We start from the raw sequence: 25,660 nt of genomic DNA, 5'->3' as shown, positions 1-25,660 counted from the left end.
AACAGCGCTTTCGTTTGGTAAGTCACATCATCTTTGTTTTTAGAAATATTTTTCCCATGTGGAATGTTTCCCTCTATTAATATATATATATATATAGAGGGAATTAATTTATATATATATATATATATATATATATATATATATATATATATATATATATATATATATATATATATATATATATATATATATATAATAGAGGGAAACATTCCACGTGGGAAAAATACACATACACAGACACAAGCAGACATTGTCTGCTTGTGTCTGTGTATGTGTGGATGGATATGTGTGTGTGTGCGAGTGTATACCTGTCCTTTCTTCCCCCTAAGGTAAGTCTTTCCGCTCCCGGGATTGGAATGACTCCTTACCCTCTCCCTTAAAACCCATATCCTTTTGTCCTTCCTTCTCCTTCCCTCTTTCCTGACGAGGCAACCATTGGTTGCGAAAGCTAGAATTTTGTGTGTATGTTTGTGTTTGTTTGTGTGTCTATCGACCTGCCAGCGCTTTTGTTTGGTAAGTTTCATCATCTTTCTTTTTATATATATATATATATATATATATATATATATATATATATATATATATATATATATATATATATATATATATATATATATAAAAAAAAACAAAGATGAGGTGACTTACCGAACAAAAGCGCTGGCAGGTCGATAGACACACAAACAAACACAAACATACACACAAAATTCAAGCTTTCGCAACAAACTGTTGCCTCATCAGGAAAGAGGGAAGGAGAGGGGAAGACGAAAGGAAGTGGGTTTTAAAGGAGAGGGTAAGGAGTCATTCCAATCCCGGGAGCGGAAAGACTTACCTTGGGGGGAAAAAAGGACAGGTATACACTCGCACACACGCACATATCCATCCACACATACAGACACAAGCAGACATATTTAAAGACAAAACTCCTGGGAGCTACACATAAAATACATTGGTGTAAAAGTATCCAGAGTAACTTACTTATTAAGATGGATTATGAAATGTGTACCAGAAGCTTATGTTAGAACATCTTATTTTACACCTTTTGAAAGTATTATCTCAGGTGGACTTATTCTCTGGGGAAACTCAAGCCATGTTCAAAACAGATTACTACTACAGAAGAAAGCAATCAGAGTCATTACATGTTCACAGCATAAAGCATATTCTAAGCCCTTGTTCTCTGAATATAAAAAAATGACTGTTATAAATCTGTATATATACCAAGTGTTAATCTATACAAAAAAGAAACTACGTGAAGTAAAATGTAGAAATAATATTCATGGTCACAACACAAGAAATAATAATTCCATTCATATGTCATGCCATATATTATCGAAGTCAGTCAATAGCTATGAGTTAGTGGGCTACAAACAATTTGAAAAGTTTGTGCAGAGGGTACAAGACCTTCCAGAGTGTGAATCTAGGAAAACATTAAATAAAAGGCTTCTTGCCAACCTCTTCTATGAAGTAGAATTATTTTTTGACTGCAATATGGAACTGTAAGGTAACAATGACATGGCCAAACAGTTCTATTTGCTAATGTAATGATTATGTTATATATATATTAAAAACTCTCTATTACTGTAAAGACCTAATGGCTTTGCAACACCTCCCAATAGTACCATCAATTAACAGTTTGTCCCTGTGGCTCAAATTCATGATGAATTAATCCTTCAAAGTCCAAGAAAACTTCAACATGGTTTTGACATTTGACTTTCAAACTTTGCAAAGTAATTCCTCTGTTATAGGGCATCTATCTCTGTCTGGCTCTATCATTATATTTACTGCTGGTGCATCCAACAGTATACATACATTACCATCTGCTTTCTTAATGACAACTATTGTATTGTTGTAACTGCTATTGGACATTTCTATAAAATTCCAGTGTAACATTCTTTCAGTTTATTTTTATACTAATGGCTTCATTAGTATTGGTATGGAGTAGGGTGTGATATGAAATGGATTATGTGGTTTAACCTTCATCCAACAAACAAATTATTTTATAACACCTCAGAATGTTGAAAATACTTGTAAACGTCTTCATAACTAAGAAATCATACATTTGTTCCCTTAATGCTTAGATTCTTTGACTTGATAATGTTATTAATTATGTGTGCCTCATTCACTTGTACCATATCTGCCGCTAAATGGTGCCTCTGATTCTGTGTAATGCAGCTTGTAATGCAGCTTCCATCAGTAAACGAGACCTAATTTGTCAGTGTTTCTTTGCTTGAAATGAATGAAAACCATATCATCTTGTTGCCAATATGGGAATGTTGTTGCCCCTATTGGAAGTTTAACACAGTCTATGCCTAAAATCATAGGCACACTTAAACATTGCACTACAAACACTGCTTGTTGAAATATGTATATGTTGAATGTAAATTCAATAAACAATTCTGTGTGTCATGGTTTGCTCATCATACCTGTTACATTGGCTACCCTTATTCCTCTGTGTGTGACTGAGAGAAAACATTTAACAAATTATTTTGCTGTAAGTAATAGTGATCTACTATTGATATGTCACTACCAGAGTCTAAAATAACTTCCAGAGCTATTTTGTTTACAACGTATGTCAATTTTGGTTTTGTATATTTTTTATGTGTGTATTTCCTTCATGTTTACTAAATTCTGGTCATAATCAGAAGTAAATTATAACAAATTTTTTGTGGCACATTTTCTACAGCTTCAGAGGACTTAGCCTCTCTGCAGGAGCATATTAGTTTTCTGCCTCTGTCATACTTGTATTGCTAAATGTCTTATTGCAATCATTTCTTTTCTTGTTCCCATTTCCTGAATGGTTATAATCATGTCCAGTGTGTACTCTGCATCATCTCTTCATGGTACTCTCTCTAATGGGGAGAGGTCCTCTGTTAACATTACTCTGTTGCTTATTATTGTTGGTATTGCTGCCTGTGTGCCGTCTTTCTGATTGCCTTTCCATTGTGTCCACTTGTTATAGGTATTCCAATAAGTTTTTCACTTTTCCCCAGTCCTTCCCTAACAATTTGTAATCAGCTAATGACAACTTCCAATAAATGTTCCTCTCTTGTGTGATTGTCTATATGTTTTGCTTTGTTAAGATGCTACCACAAAATCTCTAAACCCATTCCATAAACTATTGTTGTATGGTTCTGATCCTAAATTATATATTCTCAATTTCTTTTGGAATCCCACGCTTCAAAATCATTATAAGTTGTATATCTAAAAACAAAGATGATGTGACTAACCAAACGAAAGCGCTGGCACGTCGATAGACACACAAACAAACACAAACATACACATAAAATACTAGCTTTCGCAACCAACGGTTGCTTCGTCAGGAAAGAGGGAAGGAGAGGGAAAGACGAAAGGATTTGGGTTTTAATGGAGAGGGTAAGGAGTCATTCCAATCCCGGGAGCAGAAAGACTTACATCAGCGGGAAAAAAGGACGGGTATACACTCGCACACACACACATATCCATCCACACATATACAGACACAAGCAGACATATACAGAGGCAAAGAGTTTGGGCAGAGATGTCAGTTGAGGCGGAAGTGCAGAGGCAAAGATGTTGTTGAATGACAGGTGAGGTATGAGTGGCGGCAACTTGAAATTAGCGGAGATTGAGGCCTGGTGGATAACGGGAAGAGAGGATATATTGAAGAGCAAGTTCCCATCTCCAGAGTTTTGCTAGGTTGGTGTTAGTGGGAAGTATCCAGATAACCCGGACGATGTAACACTGTGCCAAGATGTGCTGACCACGCACCAAGGCATGTTTAGCCACAGGGTGATCCTCATTACCAACAAACACTGTCTGCATTCATGCGAATGGACAGTTTGTTGCTGGTCATTCCCACATAGAATGCGTCACAGTGTAGGCAGGTCAGTTGGTAAATCACGTGGGTGCTTTCACACGTGGCTCTGCCTTTGATCGTGTACACCTTCTGGGTTACAGGACTGGAGTAGGTGGTGGTGGGAGGGTGCATGGGACAGGTTTTACACCGGGGGCAGTTACAAGGGTAGGAGCCAGAGGGTAGGGAAGGTGGTTTGGGGATTTCATAGGGATGAACTAAGAGGTTACAAAGGTTAGGTGGATGGCGGAAATACACTCTTGGTGGAGTGGGGAGGATTTCATGAAGGATGGATCTCATTTCAGGGCAGGATTTGAGGAAGTCGTGTCCCTTGCTGGAGAGCCACATTCAGAGTCTGATCCAGTCCCGGAAAGTATCCTGTCACAAGTGAGGCACTTTTGTGGTTCTTCTGTGGGAGGTTCTGGGTTTGAGAGGATGAGGAAGTGGCTCCGGTTATTTGCTTCTGTACCAGGTCGGGAGGGTAGTTGCGGGATGCGAAAGCTGTTGTCAGGTTGTTGGTGTAACGGTTCAGAGATTCCGGACTGGAGCAGATTCGTTTGCCACGAAGACCTAGGCTGTAGGGAAGGGACCGTTTGATGCGGAATGGGTGGCAGCTGTCATAATGGAGGTACTGTTTCTTGTTGGTGGGTTTGATGTGGACGGATGTGTGAAGCTGGCCATTGGACAGGTGGAGGTCATCATCAAGGAAAGTGGCATGGGATTTGGAGTGGGACCAGGTGAATCTGGTGGAACCAAAGGAGTTGAGGTTGGAGAGGAAAATCTGGAGTTCTTCTTCACTGTGAGTCCAGATCATGAAGATGTCATCAATAAATCTGTACCAAACTTTGGGTTGGCAGGCTTGGGTAACCAAGAAGGCTTCCTCTAAGCGACCCATGAATAGGTTGGCGTACGAGGGGGCCATCCTGGTACCCATGGCTGTTCTCCTTAATTGTTGGTATGTCTGGCCTTCAAAAGTGAAGAAGTTGTGGGTCAGAATAAAGTTGGCTAAGGTAATGAGGAAAGAGGTTTTAGGTAGGGTGGCAGGTGTTCGGCGTGAAAGGAAGTGCTCCATAGCAGCGAGGCCCTGGACGTGCGAGATATTTGTGTATAAGGAAGTGGCATCAATGGTTACAAGGATGGAAGTCCTCAATCTTTTGACAATGTTGACTGGAATACTGTCTTTCAAATTCTAAAGGTGGCAGCGGTAAAATACAGGGACCAAAACGCTATTTACAATTTGTACAGAAACCAGATGGCAGTTATAAGAGTCGAGGGGCATGGAAGGGAAGTAGTAGTTGGGAAGAGAGTGAGACAGGTTTGTAGCCTATCCCTGATGTTATTCAATCTGTATATTGAGCAAGCAGTAAAGGAAACAAAAGAAAAAGTCAGAGTAGGTATTAAAATCCATGGAGAAGAAATAAAAACTTTGAGGTTCACTGATGACATTGTAATTCTGTCACAGACAGCAAAGGATTTGGAAGAGCAGTTGAATGGAATGGACAGTGTCTTGAAAGGAGGATATAAGATGAACATCAACAAAAGCAAAATGAGGATAATGGAATGTAGTTGAATTAAGTCATGTGATGCTGAGGGGATTAGATAAGGAAGTGAAAGACTTAAAATAGTAAAGGAGTTTTGCTATTTGCAGAGCAAAATAACTGATGATGGTTGAAGTAGAGAGGATATAAAATGTAGACTGGCAATGACAAGGAAAGCATTTCTGAAGAAGAGAAATTTGTTAACTTCGAGTATAGATTTAAGTGTTGTTTCAGAAAGTATTTGTATGGAGTGTAGCCCTGTATGGAAGTGAAACATGGATGATAAATAGTTTGGACAAGAAGAGAATAGAGACTTTTGAAATGTGGTGCTACAGAAGAATGCTGAAGATAAGGTGGGTAGATAACATAACTAATGAGGAGGTATTGAATAGAATTGGGGAGAAGATGAGTTTGTGGCACAACTTGACAAGAAGAAGGGACCAGTTGGTAGGACATGTTCTGAGGCATCAAGGGATCACAAATTTAGTATTGGAGGGCAGCGTGGAGGGTAAAAATCATAGCGGGAGACCAAGAGATGAATACACTAAGCAGATTCAGAAGGATGTAGGTTGCAGTAAGTACTGAGTGATGAAGAAGCTTGCACACGATAGAGTAGCTTGGAGAGCTGCATCAAACCAGTCTCAGGACTGAAGACCACAACAACATCATATATTAAGGTTGCTATAGTGAACTATATACAAGATAAGATGTCTTAATCACGACAGGGATGTGGAGATATACACTGTAATGGTCTGGATTGTATTTACTATATGTAGTAAAATGGTACTCATAGCAATAGAAAGTCTGAATGTCACAGTGACATGACTGTAAGCAGCTACATTCACAGTTGTTGCAACCAATTTATTGTACTAGTACTTTGCTTTAATCTTTTTATTTATGTGCTCACTCCACCATGCTTTGAGAAGATAAAGGAAAAAGAAAAACAGAACCATCTGACTTATGGCATTTTGTGACATGTGGACAGCTGCAAAGATGACTACTGTTTGGTGTCATCTGCTATTGTTGATATCAGTGTGCTGTCTCATGGCAGTTTGTCAAACTGTGACCAGAGGGACAGCTGTTCTATGCTCTGAACCACATGTAGGGCCATTTGTTGTGGGTGCTCTGTTTATCTGTGTATTGGCAGATGTAGTCTATGTAGACATAATTCCATAGCTGTTTAGTTGCTTAACAGTTGAATTCAAGTGGTGGTGTTGTAAATATATTCACTCATGGACCAAAATTCAAAAATATGGAAAAGTCAGTTATGTTGTTCGAATTTGTCAAACTCTACTTTTTATGCTTATGGCTGTAATGATCCTTGATGCTTCAGCATCATACATTTGTTTCTATTAGCTCTTGAATAGTATTTTTAGTATTTGTTAGTATATACTGTTACCAACACATGTTACTTTGTTAAATTCATCACATCTGGAAAGAAGAATACATTTTGACTACTTCAACGTTTGTTTATATTTTATATTACCTCATTGTGATCTACAGCTCAGAGTAGTTTACAAATCCCTAACTTGTTAAACCTCCTTCTTACTTGTAAAACAACTTAATTTTTATTAATAATGCAGACTTGACAACTCTGTACTTTTAAGGCTTTTATAGCACATTTACATAAAACACATATTAGATAACAGGCATATCATTACAGGAGACCTTCTGGGTAATTAATAACAAGCATTTTTTTTTTCCAGTACATACATGTATACATTATGGATACAAAACTTCTGGTCATTGGTAATTCTTGACAGAATGACTGGTTCATAAAATTCTTTGCCACATTTGATTACCTTGTCTGTCAAGACTCCAAGCATGTCTTCAGCTCTCTTGGGATGGCATGGAGACCAGTCAGAATACCTCATGCAAATAATAAAATACACAAAACAGATCTTGTCCCCTAATAAATCCTCTTACATAATAATTAAAACTTTATATTGTGAATAATTATTCTGAATAACAAAAAAATACATATATTTCTATTAATAAAGCTTGTTCATTTATATTCAATATTAGTACGAGATTCCATTTCCACTCAATGAAATTACTTATTTCCAAACTTTGGCCACAAAACACCTGGAAAATCTCATATACTCACAAGCTGTAAGAGAGGTAGTTCTTCAGCTAATGTAACCAAATCAACAAACACTCAGATGTAAGTTTAAATTATACATTCTTCAGAATCATAAACAACATTTCACATGAACATCTAACACCATATTAATTCCATAGTTGCCAGAGAAGACAACGTTCTCTGTGTGAGAGGTCATCACTTAAAGTCCAAATCAAAAAATTTGATACCTCTGCACAGTCATCCGTGGCACTGTTTCAGGGGCTGAACTCATCCCTGATGCAGCCCCGCCATGGCTTTAGTGGTGATGTTTTAACAAAAGTAACACTCCCCAGACATATGGCTTCCATGGATTACTACATCGCTGCACACAATTTTTCACATTTCCTGCACATGACCAATCTTTTTGCCTAAATTACACATTAAGATATCTACCAATACATATCATTAGCCAAGTTAAGCCTTGAGTGTAATATGCTATTTCCTACAAATTAGCCCGTGACACTACACAACTGGCTGATAAGGTCCTTACTAAAGCTGGGTGCTTATTGTTGTCGTGGTCTTCAGTCCTGACACTGGTTTGATGCAGCTCTCCATTTTACTCTATCCTGTGCAATCTTTTCCATCTCCCAGTACCTACTGCAACCTACATCCTTCTGAATCTGCTTGGTGTATTCATCTCTTGGTCTCCCTCTACGACTTTTACCCACCGCGCTGCCCTCCAATACTAAATAGGTGATCCCTTGATGCCTCAGAACATGTCCTACCAAACGATCCCTTCTTCTAGTCAAGTTGTGCCACAAACTTCTCTTCTCCCCAATCCTATTCAACAACTCCTCATTAGTTATGTGATCTACCCATCTAATCTTCAGTATTCTTCTGTAGCACCACATTTCGAAAGCTTCTTTTCCCTTCTTGTCTAAACTATTTATTGTCCATGTTTCACTTCCATACATGGCTACACTCCATACAAATACTTTCAGAAACGACTTCCTAACATTTAAATCAATACTCCATGTTAACAAATTTCTCTTCTTCAGAAACGCTTTCCTTGCCATTGCCAGTCTACATTTTATGTCCTCTCTAATTTGACCATCATCAGTTATTTTGCTCCCCAAATAGCAAAACTCCTTTACTACTTTAAGTGTCTCATTTCCTAATCTAATTCCCTCAGCATCACCTGACTTAAATCAACTACATTCCATTATCCTCGTTTTGCATTTGTTGATGTTCATCTTATATCCTCCCTTCAAAACAACATCCATTCCATTCAACTGCTCTTCCAAGTCCTTTGCTGTCTGTGACAGAATTACAATGTTGTCGGTGAACCTCAAAGTTTTTATTTCTTCTCCGTGGATTTTAATACCTACTCCGAATTTTTCTTTTGTTTCATTCACAGCCTGCAAAATATAAAGATTGAATAACATCGGGGAGAGGCTACAACCCTGTCTCACTCCCTTCCCAACCACTGCTTCCCTTTCATGCCCCTCAACTCTTATAACTGCCATTTGGTTTCTATACAAATTGTAAATAGCCTTTCGCTTCCTATATTTTACCCCTGCCACCTTCAGAACTTGAAAGAGAGTATTCCAGTCAACATTGTCAAAAGCTTTCTCTAAGTCTACAAATGCTAGAAACAAAGGTTTGCCTTTCCTTCATCTAGCTTCTAAGATACGTCGTAGGGTCAGTATTGCCTCACGTGTTCCAACATTTCTACGGAATCCAAACTGATCTTCCCCAAGGTCGGCTTCTACTAGTTTTTCCATTCGTCTCTAAGAATTCGCGTTAGTATTTTGCAGCCGTAACTTATTAGACTGATAGTTCATTAATTTTCCCATCTGTCAACACCTGCTTTCTTTGGGATTGGGATTAATATATTCTTCTTGAAGTCTGAGGGTATTCCGCCTGTCTCATACATCTTGCTCACAAGATGGTAGAGTTTTGTCAGGACTGGCTCTCCCAAGGCCGTCAGTAGTTCTAATGGAATGTTGTCTACTCCCGGGGCCTTGTTTCGACTCAGGTCTTTCAGTGCTCTGTCAAACTCTTTACGCAGTATTATATCTCCCATTTCATCTTCATCTGCATCCTCTTCCATTTCCATAGTATTGTCATCAATACATCGCCCTTGTATAAACCCTCTATATACTCCTTCCACCTTTCTGCTTTCCCTTCATTGCTTAGAACTGGGTTTCCATCTGAGCTCTTGATATTCATGCATGTGGTTCTCTTTTCTCCAAAGGTCTCTTTAATTTTCCTGTAGGCAGTATCTATCCTACCCCTAGTGAGATAAGCCTTTACATCCTTACATTTATCCTCGAGCCATCCCTGCTTAGCCATTTTGCACTTCCTGTCAATCTCATTTTTGAGACGTTTGTATTCGTTTTTGCCTGCTTCATTTACTGCATTTTTATATTTTCTCCTTTCATCAATTAAATTCAATATTTATTCTGTTACCCAAGAATTTCTACTAGCCCTCATCGTTTTACCTACTTGATCCTCTGCTGCCTTCACTACTTCATCCCTCAAAGCTACCCATTCTTCTTGTACTGTATTTCTTTCCCCCATTCCTGCTATTTGTTCCCTTACACTCTCCCTGAAAGTCTGTACAACCTCCAATTTAGTCAGTTTATCCAGGTCCCATCTCCTTAAATTCCCATTTTTTTGCAGTTTCTTCAGTTTTAATTTACAGTTCTTAACCAATAGATTGTGGTCAGAGTCCACATCTGCCCCTGGAAATGTCTTACAATTTAAAACCTGGTTCCTAAATCTCTGTCTTACCATTATATAATCTTTCTGATACCTTTTAGTATCTCCAGGGTTCATCCATGTATACAACCTTCTTTCATGAGTCTTGAACCAAGTGTTAGCTATGATAAAGTTATGCTCTGCACAAAATTCTACCAGGCGGCTTCCTCTTTCATTTCTCAACCCCAATCCATATTCACCAACTACGTTTCCTTCTCTCCGTTTTCCTATTACTGAATTCGAGTCACCCATGACTATTAAATTTTCGTCTCCCTTCACTATCTGAATAATTTATTTTATTTTATCATACATTTCTTCAATTTCTTCATCATCTGCAGAGCTAGTTTGTGTATAAACTTGTACTACTGTAGTAGGCGTGGGCTTCATGTCTATCTTGGCCACAATAATGTATTCACTATGCTGTTTGTAGTAGCTTACACACATTCCTATTTTTTTATTCATTATTAAACCGACTCCTGCATTACCCCTATTTGACTTTGTATTTATAACCCTGTATTCGCCTGACCAAAAGTCTTGTTCCTCCTGCCACCAAACTTCACTAATTCCCACTATATCGAACTTTAACCTATCCATTTACCTTTTTAAATTTTCTAACCTACCTGCCCGATTAAGGGATGTGACATTCCACACTCCGATCTGTAGAACGTCAGTTTTCTTTCCCCTGATAACGATGTCCTCTTGAGTAGTCCTCGCCCGGAGATCTGAATGGGGCACTATTTTACCTCCGGAATATTTTACCCAAGAGGACGCCAACATCATTAACCATACAGTAAAGCTGCATGCCCTTGGGAAAAATTATGGCTGTAGTTTCCCCTTGCTTTCAACCATTTGCAGTACCAGCACAGCAAGGCCGTTTTGGTTAGTGTTACAAGGCCAGATCAGTCAATCATCCAAACTGTTGCCCCTGCAACTACTGAAAAGGCTGCTGCCCCTCTTCAGGAACCACGCGTTTGTCTGGCCTCTCAATAGATACCCCTCCATTGTGGTTGCACCTACGGTACGGCTATCTGTATCGCTGAGGCACGCAAGCCTCCCCACCAACGCCAAGGTCCAAGGTTCAGGGGGGTGGGGGGTGCTTATTATGCAGTTGAATAATACCAAGTATTTAAAAATATGAAACACTGGATATCTTCAAAACAAAACTAACATAATGCTTGAGAACACCATAACTTTACCATGCTTAAGGAATATTTTGAGACTTGATCAAAAGACCTACAAGAAATTGTGGTACTAAGCAAAATTCTGAGAAATGAGCTACATATATTGTATCAATGAAAATTATGCATGAAGCTTTCTAGTTTCATCAACATTCTAGAACTGCATCAAAAAGTGAAATTGGGTGCCTATGCCCAGTAAAGTTTTTGTTTTCTCTATGTTTTAATTAATTAGAATACATATTTGTATAAGTAAGTCTACAGTAAAATAAAATATGTGTTAAAATGTAACGTTCCCTGTAAATGGAATTGTAAATCTATATTGATGTATTCAGCATCACTCTAAACAGTGATCAAAGGATGAGTGAGTAAAGATATAAAATTAATGAGTCTTTCTTAATCTAGTAAATGGAAGGTCAGTCATCTTCATGACATGTATCACGATAGCAAAATGTCAAACATTCTACCAACTTAAAGTTTGAGTGTGGATCTGGGTTATATCAGCCTATTCCCCCAAACCCCGTACCACTTCTTTCGAGGTGACATACTTGGAATTTGCAGCCACTCTTCTTTACTGAATAGGTGGCTGCAGGAAACCCTCTTGACTTCTTCTCTGTGGAAGAAAGCTAAGTACAGGAGTTTTTAGACTCTTCCTACTTATGAAATAAGTAGACATACAAACTTTACTTTTTGTCAACTAACAATGTATTTGACCTCCATACACACTAAAAATTCCACTTTCAACATGAATACGCATCTTCCTGTAAGTCTCTCATACAGTCAGATGTTAGAAACAAATTGAGTTACAGTTAAAACAAAGTTTGCTTGGATACCATGACCTTTCTTAAAATGAGTCATGAAATGAGTCCTGCCTCTAATGAGGGTGTGTCAAGAGTCTACTAGAGTACTTTTTTAACTATTCCTATTTTAATAACAATAATCAATGACACAATAAGCACATAGCTGCATATAAACTCCATGGTTCTTCCTTACACACTCACTAAAACATCTATGGATTACTCGACAGGTACTTGTCGGTGCCGTCCAACCGCCACATCTACTTTCTTCCCGCTACTAATTTTAAATGTCCACACACAAACATGTGACTTGCAGTAGGTAGCATTCTACTATCCCACACTCATATCCAGAAAATCACGTGTCCTAGATGATAGAAGGCTGAGTGGTTCTAGAATTTACACAGAAATTCTCGAATCACTACATATCCCCCCCCCCCCCCCCCCCTTAGATTGAACACATGTTATTTTCTACATAATCATTATACAAATAGTATAACTCATAATAACATTTCATACCTTAACAGTAGACATTTCTTACATATGTTTATATACATATCTTTCCTTTCCATAACAATTCTCTGTCCTCTCTTGAACAATCTTTTGCTTACTGTTTCTCTACTCTTGTCTTATTTTACTTTGTTAAAATCTAAAGATTGGATTACTTGTACACAATGATGCTACTTCTCGTTTTATTATTTTAATACTGTAAGTCCTTCAATGGGTCCTACAAACGTGTCATAAACTTTTATCCAATCTTTAGATTTTTCACGTTATCCTTGATTGTCGATTTCTATAACCTCAAATAAGTTACAACTTCTCTGCGGATGAAGAGCCATGACATACTGCTACCACGCCAATGGATGCTGTGGCCAGGGCAAAGATAACACCATATGAACACACCAGCTGCTACCATGATGACGGCATCCTCGCTACACAGACTAGAGGGTGCATGATATATGCTTTATAATCGATGGCAACGGCGTCCTCACCACAAGGAATGGAGGGCATTGTAGTCCTTCCATATTAGCCAGTTTAGTAAATTGACCCAATGTTTTCTACGTAAATCTATGAATAGATATATTATAATACAAGACAACACCAGTTTTTGTGTGTCACAAATTGTTTTACTTTATATTATGGCGCATAATGTAATATACTTTTTCGAATTTTACGTGTTGACTTCAGAACATTTGTTATTATTTTATACGAGGGCTATCCACAAAGTACATTACATTTTGGAATTAAAAATAAATAAAGTATTGGAATTTTTTTTTATTATATACAGATGAAAGCCACACTTAAATACTACTTTTCTACATAGTTGCCATTTAAATTAAGGCACTTATTGTAGCTATGGACGAGCTTGGAAATTCCTTTGTCGTAAAATTCAGCCGCCTGCACCTTCAACCATGTTGTTACCTCTTCTTGAAGCTGTGCATCATCATCAAAATGCTGCATAGCCAACCACTTCTTCATTGCTGGGAATAAGTGGAAGTCGCTCGGTGCCAGGTCGGGACTGTACGGAGGATGAGGAAACAACTCCCACTTAACAGATTCGAGAACTTCACGAGTGGCATTTGCCGAGTGGGCCTGGGCGTTGTCGTGAATCAGCAAGATCTTTGAGCCCAACTTTCCCCTGCGCTTGTTTTGTATTGCTCTTCTGAGGTTGTGCAGAATTTGTAAATACCTTTGAGAGTTTTTTGTAGTGCCTCTTTCCAGGAAATCCACAAAAATCACACCATTTCTGTCCCAAAAGACAGTCGCCATCACCTTCCTAGCTGACATTGTCTGCATGCATTTCTTGGGTTTTTGGGGGGAATTTGTGTGCCCCCACTGCATTGACTGCAATTTTGTCTTGCAGTTCACATGCTTAACCCACGTTTCGTCACAAGTAACGATGCGATCAAGTAATGAGTCGCCATCTTTCTCGTAAGTGTCCAAAAACGTTAACACTGCAGCCATTTGCTGATTTTTGTGAATCTCTGTCAAGATTTTTGGTATCCATCTTGCACAAAACTTGTGGTAACCAAGCTTTTCGGTAATGATTTCGTGCAACAAACTTCGTGAAATTTGTGGAAAACTCATAGAGAGTTCCATTATTGTGAAATTACGGTTTTCACAGATCGCGGCATCGAATTTTTCGACAAGTTTGACAGTCACTATGCTGGGTCTTCCACTTTGCTCTTCATTGTGAACGTTAGTTCGGCCATTTTTAAATTTTATGACCCATTGACGCACTCCGCATCCAGTGATTAGGTTGTCCTCATACACTTCACAAAGCTGCCTATAGATTTCTATCGGTGTACAGTTTTTTGCAGTCAGAAACCTTATTACAGCACGCACTTCACACTTCACGGCATTTTCAATTAACGCTGACATTTCATACTATCACAGTAACTTAGCGGAGTACAGCACGAACCTCTCACTAGCACGGCAGGATGCCGACTGAGCGGCGGAATGCCATGACACCAAGATGGCCGCGCTAGCCCTGCCCCTAATGGACACAAACAAAAACATAATGTACTTTGTGGATAGCCCTCATAATTAACACTATATGTATAACTCTTTTTAAGTGGAATGGTTCCGTTTTCTGTTATTTACTGTCACTTAAATTTATGTTAAACCAAGGTGACTGGTAATTACTTCTAATAAACTGTATTAAATGCTGTTGATCGCCACTGGGGGGTGTTGCCGTCTATTCACGTGATCTCAGTACGCTATTTAAGCCCATACAAAGGGTTCGTCTCGCATAGTTTCCTGCTGCTATGTAGACAGGAGTGACGCCACCAGCAGTCGACCAATGGGTAACATATTTTAAATTTATGTAATTTTAGCTGTTGTATAATGGAATCTTTCTGATGGATATCTATAATTTCACAGTGTAATTGCCCAGAAGATGACCTCTACATTGGGTTGAAACCGGTTGGAACTATAATAATAATAAATGCGATTAAGACTGTTTTCGAATAATTGATTAATCATACTAATTGCTGCTTCATCTCCACAACCATGTTGTCCAAGATTCTTCTCTCATTTTTGACTTAAAATTCCTGTTTTCTCAGTCCTTCCACACAGGTTGCCATGTTCTAACATTCTGCTGGCTTGAAGTGTGTGTGTGGATCTGAATTATATTGGCTTATTCCACCAAAACCACCTTCCACTTCTTTACGAGGTGACTTACTTGGAATTTTCAGCCACTCTTCTTTGCTGAATAGCTCACTCCTGGAAACCCTCTTGACTTCTTCTCCAGTGAATAACACTAGGTACAGGAACTTTTAGACTCTTTCTACTTATACATACAAACTTTACTTTTCATCAGCTAATGATGTATTTGACCTCCACACACAGTAAAAATCTCACTTTCCACATGAACATGAACCTTCCTGAAAGTCAGACGGCAGAAACAAATTGAGTTGCAGTTAAAAGAAAGTTGGCTTGGATATCATCACCTTTCTTAACAAGAATCATAAAATGTGTCTTGCCTCTTACAAGGTTGTGTTAAGAGTCTACAAGAGTACTTTTTCAACTGTTCCTGTTTTAAAAACCATAGTCCATGACACAATAAGCACACAGCTACATATAAACTCCATGGTTCTTCCTTACACACTCACTAAAGCATCTATGGATTACCTGACAGGCATTTGTCGGTGTCGTCCAACTGCCACGTCTACTTTTTTCCCGAGATTAACTTTAAATGTGCACACACAAAGATGTTCCTCACAATAGGTAGCATTCTACTATCCCACACTCATACTCAGAATATCATGTGTTCAAGGTGGTATAAGGCTGAGTGGTTCTAGAATTTACACAGAAATTCTCGAATCACTACAAATGATTGCCTTAATTTATAGCTCTCTTGGTTTTCTTTTATGTGAATTAAGTATCTAGGTGTAAATAATGATGGAATTATCATTACTCTCAGTTTCTTGAAAAGTGACCTGAAGGATACAGTATGTTTCAAAACACGCACTGTACCTACTGCACATCTGATTACTTTTTTCTGCCACACGAAAACTCATTTTACCCCAGAGAATCTGCTCCGTAGCAGTAAGCAGTATTTTATATGGCTGTAAACAAATGCATAATTGAGCTAAGCAAGATTTTTTCTTTCAGTCATGCTTTAAGATTATGCAACAAGAAAATGGCTCGTGATATTTTAATGCATATAGAGTCAGAGCAATTGTTTCAAGTTAATCTGGAAACCAAGTATACATCCAGAAGTTTAACAGACATAAATGAAAGATGACTTTTCAATTTTATACTGGTTTTCAATTATTTGTCTTCAAACCAGATGCTGGAAATTCTGTGGTTGGATTAGGTACTCTACATGATTTACAGTGACAGAGGAAATGATATCCTCAGCATTAAGAACAGTTTTACATGGAATGTTTTTAGTTAAGTCATTAACAATAATTACAAACAGTAAAGGTCTCAGAGACACTCCTCTCAAAATATTTAATGTAATTGGATACATAAACAAATTTACTCACCAAGTGGTGGCAGGAGAAAAAACATTAAAAAAAAGGTTTCATGTACGCAAACTTTTGGAACCACTGGCTCCTTCTTCTGCCAGAAGGCTTGAAGGGGAAGGAAGAGGGGGAAGGAAAAGGATTGGAGAGGGTAAGGAAAAGGGGTAGGGTTTGGAAAACTCACCCAGAACAACCGGCCAGGGAAGACTTATTGGATGAGATGAGAAAGAAAGACTGATTGTTAGGGACTGGACCAGACAAGATTTGTAAACCTAACAGCTTAAAGGTAGAGCTAAGAATAATATGCAAGACAGTAGTTACCACTAAAATATTGTGCATTGTATGTAACAGAGGCTGGAGGAGCAATGAAAAGTAAACAGGTCAGAAACTCAAAGATGTAGAGAAATAAAATGGAGATAAGAAAGGAATAATTACTGTGAAGAATGCTGAGGCAGATGAACTTAACATAAGTTAAGATGGGTTGAGTGTCAAGAACCAAGAACTGGTATGTCAGAGAAGACTCCAAATGGTGTGTGTGGTAAAGCAGGTACTGTCATGTTCTATGACAGGTTATTCTGTGTTGCTGGTATACACCCTCTGCCTATGCCCATTCATCCTAAATGATAAGTTGGTGGTAGTCACACCAAAGTAAAAGGCTGATCAGTATTTACATAACAGCTGGTATATGTTGTGTTGTTTCACAGGTGGCTTTCCGTTTAAAAGTATACGTTTTGCTAGTTACAGGACTGGTGTAGGTGGTGGTAGGAGGGTGGATAGGGCAAGTCTTGCAGCAGGGAAGTCATATGGTAGGGAGGTGGGTGCAGAAGGAGCATGGGGTCTGATGAGGATATGGCAGAAATTGGGAGGGCAAAAAAAAGGTTGTTCTAGGTGTTTCCAGTATGAAATTTTTGCTCTGCAGCAGAGTGTGTGCTGCTATGAAATTTCCTGTCAGATTAAAACCACGTGCCAGACTGAGACTCAAACTCGGGACCTTTCCCTTTTGCGGGCAAGTGCTCTACCAACTGAGCTACCCAAGCACGACTCTTCTAGGTGTGGTGGGCAAAATGTCAGACAGAATGGATCTCATTTGAGGTCATGATTTTAGAAGTCTTGGCCTAACTGATTAATACATTCAAGACCAGAATAATACTGAGTAACAAGTGGTGTACTCCAAAGTTGTTTTTTGGAGCGATCAGCAGTACCAGGATTGGAGATGGTGGCCCAGGAAATCTACGTTTGAGCTATACTGGTGGGGTAATTACATACAGAGAGGTCTGGGATGAGAATGGTGGTGTATTGCTGTAAAGAGTCTGCATCCAAAGAAATACATTTCCCTTGAATGACAATGCAGTGTAGGAGGGAGCGTGTGATATGAAAAGGATAGCAATTATCAAAATATAAGTACTGTTGTTTGCTAGCAGGTTTAATGGAGACAGAAGTGTGTGGCTGGCCATCAGTGAGGATGAGATCAACATTAAAGAAAGTGGCATGGGATTCAGAATAGCACCATATGAAATATAATTGGGAGAATGTATTTAGAGATTCCAGGAGTTTAACAGATAAGCCTCACCATGAATTCATATGTCAAGGATGTCATCAATGTACCTAAAGAAAACCAGGGGCTGAAAGCTTATGTATCCCAGGAAAGCCCCCTCCAAGCAATCCATGAAAAGGTTGGATAGGATGGTGCCATCCTGGTTCCCACGTCCATACCCCTGATCTATTTGTATGTCTGTCCTCAAAGATGAAGTAGTTGTTGGTAAGTATAAAGTTGATTAAAGTGAGCAGGAACAATGTCATAGGTTGGAATCAAGTGTGTACCGACTGAGTAAATGTTCAGCAGCAGACAGACCATGTATATGGGGGATGTTGATATAGAGACAGTTGGCAACAGTGGTGACAAGCAAGGTGTGTGGTGGGAGTGAGATGAGCGTGGCATTCAAACCATCAAGGAAATGGTTTGTGTCTTTAATATAGAAGGGAAGTCTTTGTAGTATGGGTTGCAGGTGTTGATCAACTAAGGCAGATTTATGTTTACTGGGTGCTTTGAAGCCAGCAAATATAGGACAGCCATGATGCTTTGGTTTGTGGACCTTATGAAGAAGGAAAAATGCAGGCATGTGCAGTTTAGGTGGGGTAAGAGGTTCTATTGACTCAAGTGTTAGTCCTTGTGAGGGTCTGAGATTTTAAGGAGGGACTGTAGGTCAGTGTGAATCACAGGGATGAGGTCCAGATGGCAGATGCTGTATTTAGAGGTGTCAGAGAGCTGGTGCAGACCTTCACTAACATACTCCTGTTGGTAAAGTACCACAGTGGTAGAGCCTTTTGCTGTTGGGAGGATAATGATGGAGTCATCAGCTTTTAGGGAATGCAGAGCCTGGAGTCCTGCAGAGGACAGGTTAGGGTCATGTTGTAGCGACTTGAGGAAAGTTAGTGAAGCAATGCTGGATGTGAGGAATTCTTGGAAGGCTTGTAAGGGAAGATGCTGAGGTAGTGATTGTCAATCAAGTTGCAATCACAGTCAGAAGTGTTCAAGGCAGAGTTCAATGTCAGACTTGTTGTTGAAAAGGTTTTGGGATATTTCCAGTTGACAGTACATGTGAGGGAAAATATGACCTTCACCAAAACAGCATGATTAAATGTAGATTTACAGCTGAAAGGGAGACCCATGGATAATGCAGATAATTCAGTAAGGCAGAGTGCTTTATCTTTTAAAAGTTGATGTCTCACAGGTTTGAATGTCTTATTCAGATCAATCTGAGTGTCATTCACTGATGGGTTTTATTTGAAAGACGCTAAGTATTTTCAAAACAACATTTTCCACAGCTTCATTGTTGATGAACTACTGTTGGGAACCATACTGAGTGTTAGTCAGTGCTCCTTTACACTGAAATGTTTCTAAATTTGTTGACACACACAAAAGTATTGGCACAAGAGAAACTGGACAGTAGCTATCAACACATGACTTGTGTCCTTTGTTTGCAGAGGAACAACTTCTATTATTTTTAAGAAGCCACTAAAGAACAATTCATAAAAATCCAATTTATTGAAGTACAAAGTGCTCGTAGTGCACTGAAGTGCCAAAAATCACAGGATATTAGCTAATATCGAGTTGGACCTTCTTTTCCCCAGCATAGTGCAGGAACTTCATGTGACATGGACTCAACAAATTGTTGGAACTCCCCTGCAGCAATATTAAGCTATGGTGCCTCTGCAGGTGTCCATAATTATGGAAGTGTTGGCAGTGCTGGATTGTTTTCATGAACTGACCTCTTAGTTATGTCTCATAAATGTTTGATGGGACTCATGTTGGGTAATCTGGTTGGTCAAATCATTTGCTCAAATCGTTCAGAATGTTCTTCAAACCAGTCACAAATAATTGTAGCAAAGTGTCATGGTGCATTGTCATCCACAAAAAATTCAATGTTGTTTGATAACATGAAATCCATCAATGCTACAAATAGTCTCCAAGAAGCCATGTAAAACCATTTCCAATCAGTTGTCAGATCTATTTCACAGCCCACACCACTATGGAACTGCCATTATCTTACACAGTGCCTTGTTGACAACTTGGATCCATGACTTTGTGGTGCCTGCACAACACTCAAACCTTACCATAAGCTCTTATGAACTGAAAGTGGGACTCATCTGACCAGGCCATGATTTCCCAGTTGTCTAGGGTCCAATCAATATGCTCACAAGCCCAGTAGAGGTGCTGCAGATGATGTGGTGCTGTTAGAAAAGGCACTCATGTCGGTCGTCTGCTGCCATAGCCTATTAATGACAAATTTCACTGCATTGTGCTAATGGATACAATCATCACATATCCCCTATTGATTTCTATGTTTATTTCACATTTTTGCTTTTCTGTCAGCAATGACAATCTTACACAAATGTTGCTGTTCTTGGTCATGAAGTGAGGGCTGCCTGCAACTGTATTGTCCGTGGTGAGAGGTAATGCCTGAAATCTGGTATTCTTGGCATACTCTTGACACTGTGGATATAAGAATACTGAATTCCCTAACAATTTCTGAAATGGAATGCCCCATGCATCTAGCTCCAATTACAGTTCCATGTTCAAAGTCTATTAGTTCCTGTCATGTAGCCATAATCATATTTTAAATCCTTTAACATGACTCACCTGAGTACAAATATCAGTTCCACCAATGCACTACCATGTTATACCTTGTGTATGTGATACTACCACAGACTTTATATGTACATGTCACTATCTCTGACTTTTGTCTCCTCAGTGTATAATGCCCACTATCTTTTTGATGGCAAAATTTGACTTATGACAGACCATATAAGTCTTCTAGTTTTGTATTAATTTTGCTGCAGCTGCTGTGCCAGTGACAGTAGTTTTAGCCCACTTGAATGCAGATTTTTCAGGCTAGACATTGCAGCAAAAATGGATCAGAGGGTATCATAAAATGTAACTGTATCATCCAAAAAGAGCGCCTCCTAGAACATACCCAGAAATTTTAGGTTATCTGAGACCAGGAAAGCTCTACTTTTCTTCAGTTAGGCTGAACATTACATTCACACATGAAAGTTATCACCTACAAGCCATAACAACATGAATGATCAACCATTAGCCCAAATCAAACAGATTACCATTGATAAAATATTTTTGTGACATATTTCTGCCTAATACAGAAATGGAGGGCAGTACATAATGCACAAAATCCATTGGCAGATCACAATAATTTCAATGAGATCAAAAGTGAAACAATAAAACATGCAGATCTTACAGAGTATCTAAATAAAGAAACATTAACAATTAAAAGTAAATAAAAAAAAATTTAACTCTAATCTTGTTAGTATCATATGTAGTTTGAGTCATGACCAACTGTGGTCGAATTTAGGCTTGTTCTGCCCATCTACATCAGGCATTCTCCAAAAACCAATGAGCAAACAGTAGTATTCTCAGCGCTCTGTTGTGAATATCATAGCCAATGCAAGCATTAAATGTTGTTGTAGGGAGTTATTTAGTGAACTTTTCTTCCATTTGTTGCAAGTTATCACAAGCACAGGAGGTGATAAGCAACAAATTCTGCATAAGCAACTGAAAGACATAATTTGCAACAAACAATTAAATGAAAGAAACCAAGTTTTAACTGCTGCTGAGCATTTTATTGGAAATAAAGCTGAATAATATTATAATATAACAATTTACAACTGTGTACAATGAATGACCAAGTTATTGTTGTTGCTGTATAAAGAATTTTTACATTACTGATTAAATGTGGTCTCTCTTAGCTAATGTCCCTTCAAAACAGTTTCCACTCAGTTAATACTTCTGTCATCAACATCCTCATCATTAGTCCATGATCCTTGAGCAAGTAATTTAGTAATTGGTGCTGTCTAGCTTATCTCCTTGATTCGAAGTACTTCTTGCATATCTAACAGGAATGCTTGAAGTTTGTATAATTAATTCCAATATGTATGCCTACAAGCAATGATGAGCATAAAGCACACTTCTTTTCATTAACTTGTGATGTAACTTGAAGTGATAGTTCGAGTCTCGGTCGGGCGCACAGTTTTAATCTGCCAGGAAGTTTCATATCAGCGCACACTCACTTGAAGTGATAGTTCGAGTCCCGGTTGGGCAAACAGTTTTAATCTGCCAGGAAGTTTCATATCAGTGCACACTCCACTGCAGAGTGAAAATCTTATTCTGGAAACATCCCCCAGGCTGTGGCTAAGCCATGTCTCCGCAGTATCCTTTCTTTCAGGAGTGCTAGTTCTGCAAAGTTCACAGGAGAGCTTCTGTAAAGTTTGGAAGGTAGGAGACAAGATACTGGCAGAAGTAAAGCTATGAGGACCGAGCGTGAGTCATGCTTCAGTAGCTCAGATGGTAGAGCACTTGCCCGCGAAAGGCAAAGGTCCCAAGTTCGAGTCTCGGTCGGGCCCACAGTTTTAATCTGCCAGGAAGTTTGCAGTGATAGTGTTTGTTACATATTCTAGTGACAGTTTTCACATTTGTACTTTATGATCATGTTGCCACACTTTTCACAGTACATTCATCTGCACTATGAAAACAAATAAAGTCAATTGTACCATAAAAAAATGAAATGATCTTGAGGCATTGATGCCCAGGAGGCCCCATCTCAGAAGTTTAGGTGCCAAGTTGAAAGTTCTATTTCAGTCAGCGCAACATTCAGCGACTTGCATCCCACTAACGATGATGAAAAGATGGTGAGGACAACACAACATCCAGTCCAAAAAATGGAAAAAATCTCCCAACTAGCCAGGAATTGAACCCAGGCCTGCTGCATTTTAGGCAAACACACTAGCACTCAGTTACGCAGATGAAAAATACGACTGTAAATAATTATTCACATGAACAATTGCCTGTGTAATCACTTCAATCATGTGGTGATCAGCAGATTGTACATTACAGTTAAAGTTCTTTGTATCAATATATAACATGAAAATGTATACACATTTTCTGTTTCAATCCACAGTCTGTGGTTTGCATTAAACAGTTTGTGCTGTGTACAAATGAAAACAGCATTTTTATGGTGTGCACATTGCTTACCAGTCTGTTTATCAAAGTGTCATATTTAATGAGCCAAACTCAGTTCCAGAAAATAAGCAATGCCACATTTAAAGTCATTGTTTCTTTAATTGTGGTACACACTGACATCATAAATGCACACTATCCAAACACTGACATTTTTCACTGGCCATGGACATCATGTGTAGCAGCATATACATGGCGTAACAATGACCTCCATCCTCTTCTTCTTGTTCTTGCTCCTGACTCTTTGCTGATGCCTGCTCTTTTGATCTATCAGTATGATTCTACATTGCTGATACACCTTGGTTGATGTAACACTTTTGAAGATTCTGATTACATCAACTTACTGTTTTACACAAAATCAAAGTTTACAAATAACACATTCAGAGATAAGAAAGTATACAACATCATAATAATTGAAACTGGTAATCACATTCATAAAACTACATTATGTAAACAAAAACATAATTATACCAACACTTAAATTTACAAAACTTATTCTGAAATAACCTTTTCCATGAATGGTGAAACTAAAGCAGGAAAGAAGTAAAAGAAAAAATAGCAAAATGTAAAAAATATGCATTGGCTTGTAGTGTTGCCTTCACAATGTGTGACACAAATGACTTAGCTTATCCTGGATGTTTACTAATGACTGATTTATAGTTACCATTTTGTTGTGCTGGGTGTCCTATACTACCAAAATTAATAAAAATGTGATTCATTCTGACAGATGCAATAATAATGGTATCAAAATTTGTTCTATTAATATTACTCAGTTCATACTATTTTTTGATACTGAACAGATGAAGAGCTGGCAGTATCTACACTACTGGTACAATAGCCTCCAATTTTTTCAGAACATGCAAGCTACCCTTCTCCAGAGCACACAAGCTGCCCACTACAGAAGGTGCCATGGAAAAGGCAGGGAGGGATTTTTTGTCATTGCCCTGTGGGGCTTTTTCCAGTAGTTTTATCCATTTCTCTTCGTGATCTGATAGATACTTAGTATTACAAAGCTTTATTCCATAGATATTTCTTTCTGCATTTGTTGGTACATTTTTCAGACATGATAATTATCTTGTTGGCTTGTTAAAATCAGACAATACAATATACAGGATGGAATAATGACAGTATTTTGAAATGAGTGGATTGTTATTCACCTTATAGAGGAGGTGTTGAGTCACAGATAGGCACAACAAAATTACTGCTAAGCTTGTGAGCTTCCATTCAAAAGGCTTCCTTCTAAAGCCAACAATACTCACACACAAGTAAAGAAGTAAAAGACTGTAGGTGTATTGGTGGAATACAAGGCTCTGTGGGCTGGAGTGGCACAGGGAAGGGGGATAGGCAGGTGAAGGATGGTGATGAACAATGTTTGGAGCCAAGTGGGTTATAGGAATATAGGATAAATTGCAGGGAGAGTTCCCACCTGCACAGTTCAGAAAAGCTGATGTTTGTAGGAAGGATCAAGATGGCACAGGATGTGATGCAGTCACTGAAATGAATAATGTTACATTGGGGAGTGTGTTTAGCAGCCGGGTGGCCAAGCTGTTTGTTGCCCATGATATGTCAGTTCGCATTCATGCTGACAGATAGCTTCTTGGCTGCCACACCCACATAGAATATAGCATAGTGGTTACAGTTTATATAGCTTAGCTCATAGATCATGTGACTGGTCTCACAGGTAGCTCTGCCGTTGATGGGATAGGTGATGCGTGTGGCCAGATTGGAGTAGCTGGTGGTGAAAGGATGTACAGAACAGATCTTGCAGCTCGGTCTATTACAAGGATATGATCAATGAGGCAAGGGGTTGGGAAGGAGGGGGGGACAAGGATATTGCAAAGATTCAATGAGAGTTAAATACCACTTAGGGAGGGGTGGGAAGAATACTGGAAAGGACACTCCTCATTTCAGGGCACAATGAGATCGAAAATTTTAGCACATTTCAATGTTAGTTACGTATTTTTATGCATTTTTATCATCCCTCATGGATCCTTGCTCCTCCACTGTGTGCCAATATAGAAAAATGTACTTATCTCTATCCAGTATCCAGTCCCACATACTACTCCTACATTGTTACCTGGTTCATGGAATCCCCCAAATGACCTTACCATCAAATTACCCATCTCTGACAGCAACCCCTCCTGCCACAAAGACCTCCATCTGTTCAGATTTCGCCAGTTCTTAACCCTCACCAGCACAGTCCTGTAAATCCAAGTAAATCAGGCCCAAATGTCCCTGCAATACCTCCTTTCCACCCATAAAAGCCTCCTGCTGTAAAATTCCAAATTCCTGTATCCCATCTTACAGATTTAAATCCTTGCCCCATCCCCTCCCCATAACAAGAGCAGCATGCACAATGCCACCTCAAAAAACTCTCCGACCTGCTCACCACCTACTCCTCACTTGGACTACCACTATCCACCATCTCTACAACAACCTCTCAACATCCCCCACACATCACCTCATAGCTGACAAACCATGCCTTGCAGACTTTCTAG

General features: G+C 38.9%; 1 protein-coding gene across 3 annotated transcripts in view; it reads left to right on the top strand.

The window, feature by feature from the left end:
* Positions 1–25,660, top strand: part of LOC126480903 (integrin alpha-4-like) — a 582,211-nt gene that overhangs the window by 64,850 nt on the left and 491,701 nt on the right. The window lies entirely within an intron of this gene.

This window comes from Schistocerca serialis, chromosome 5 (assembly GCF_023864345.2).
Source record: "Schistocerca serialis cubense isolate TAMUIC-IGC-003099 chromosome 5, iqSchSeri2.2, whole genome shotgun sequence".
In the NCBI taxonomy this organism is placed as follows: domain Eukaryota; kingdom Metazoa; phylum Arthropoda; class Insecta; order Orthoptera; family Acrididae; genus Schistocerca; species Schistocerca serialis.
Note: the sequence above shows the minus strand (reverse complement) of the source record. Positions and strands in the feature narration are given on the sequence as shown.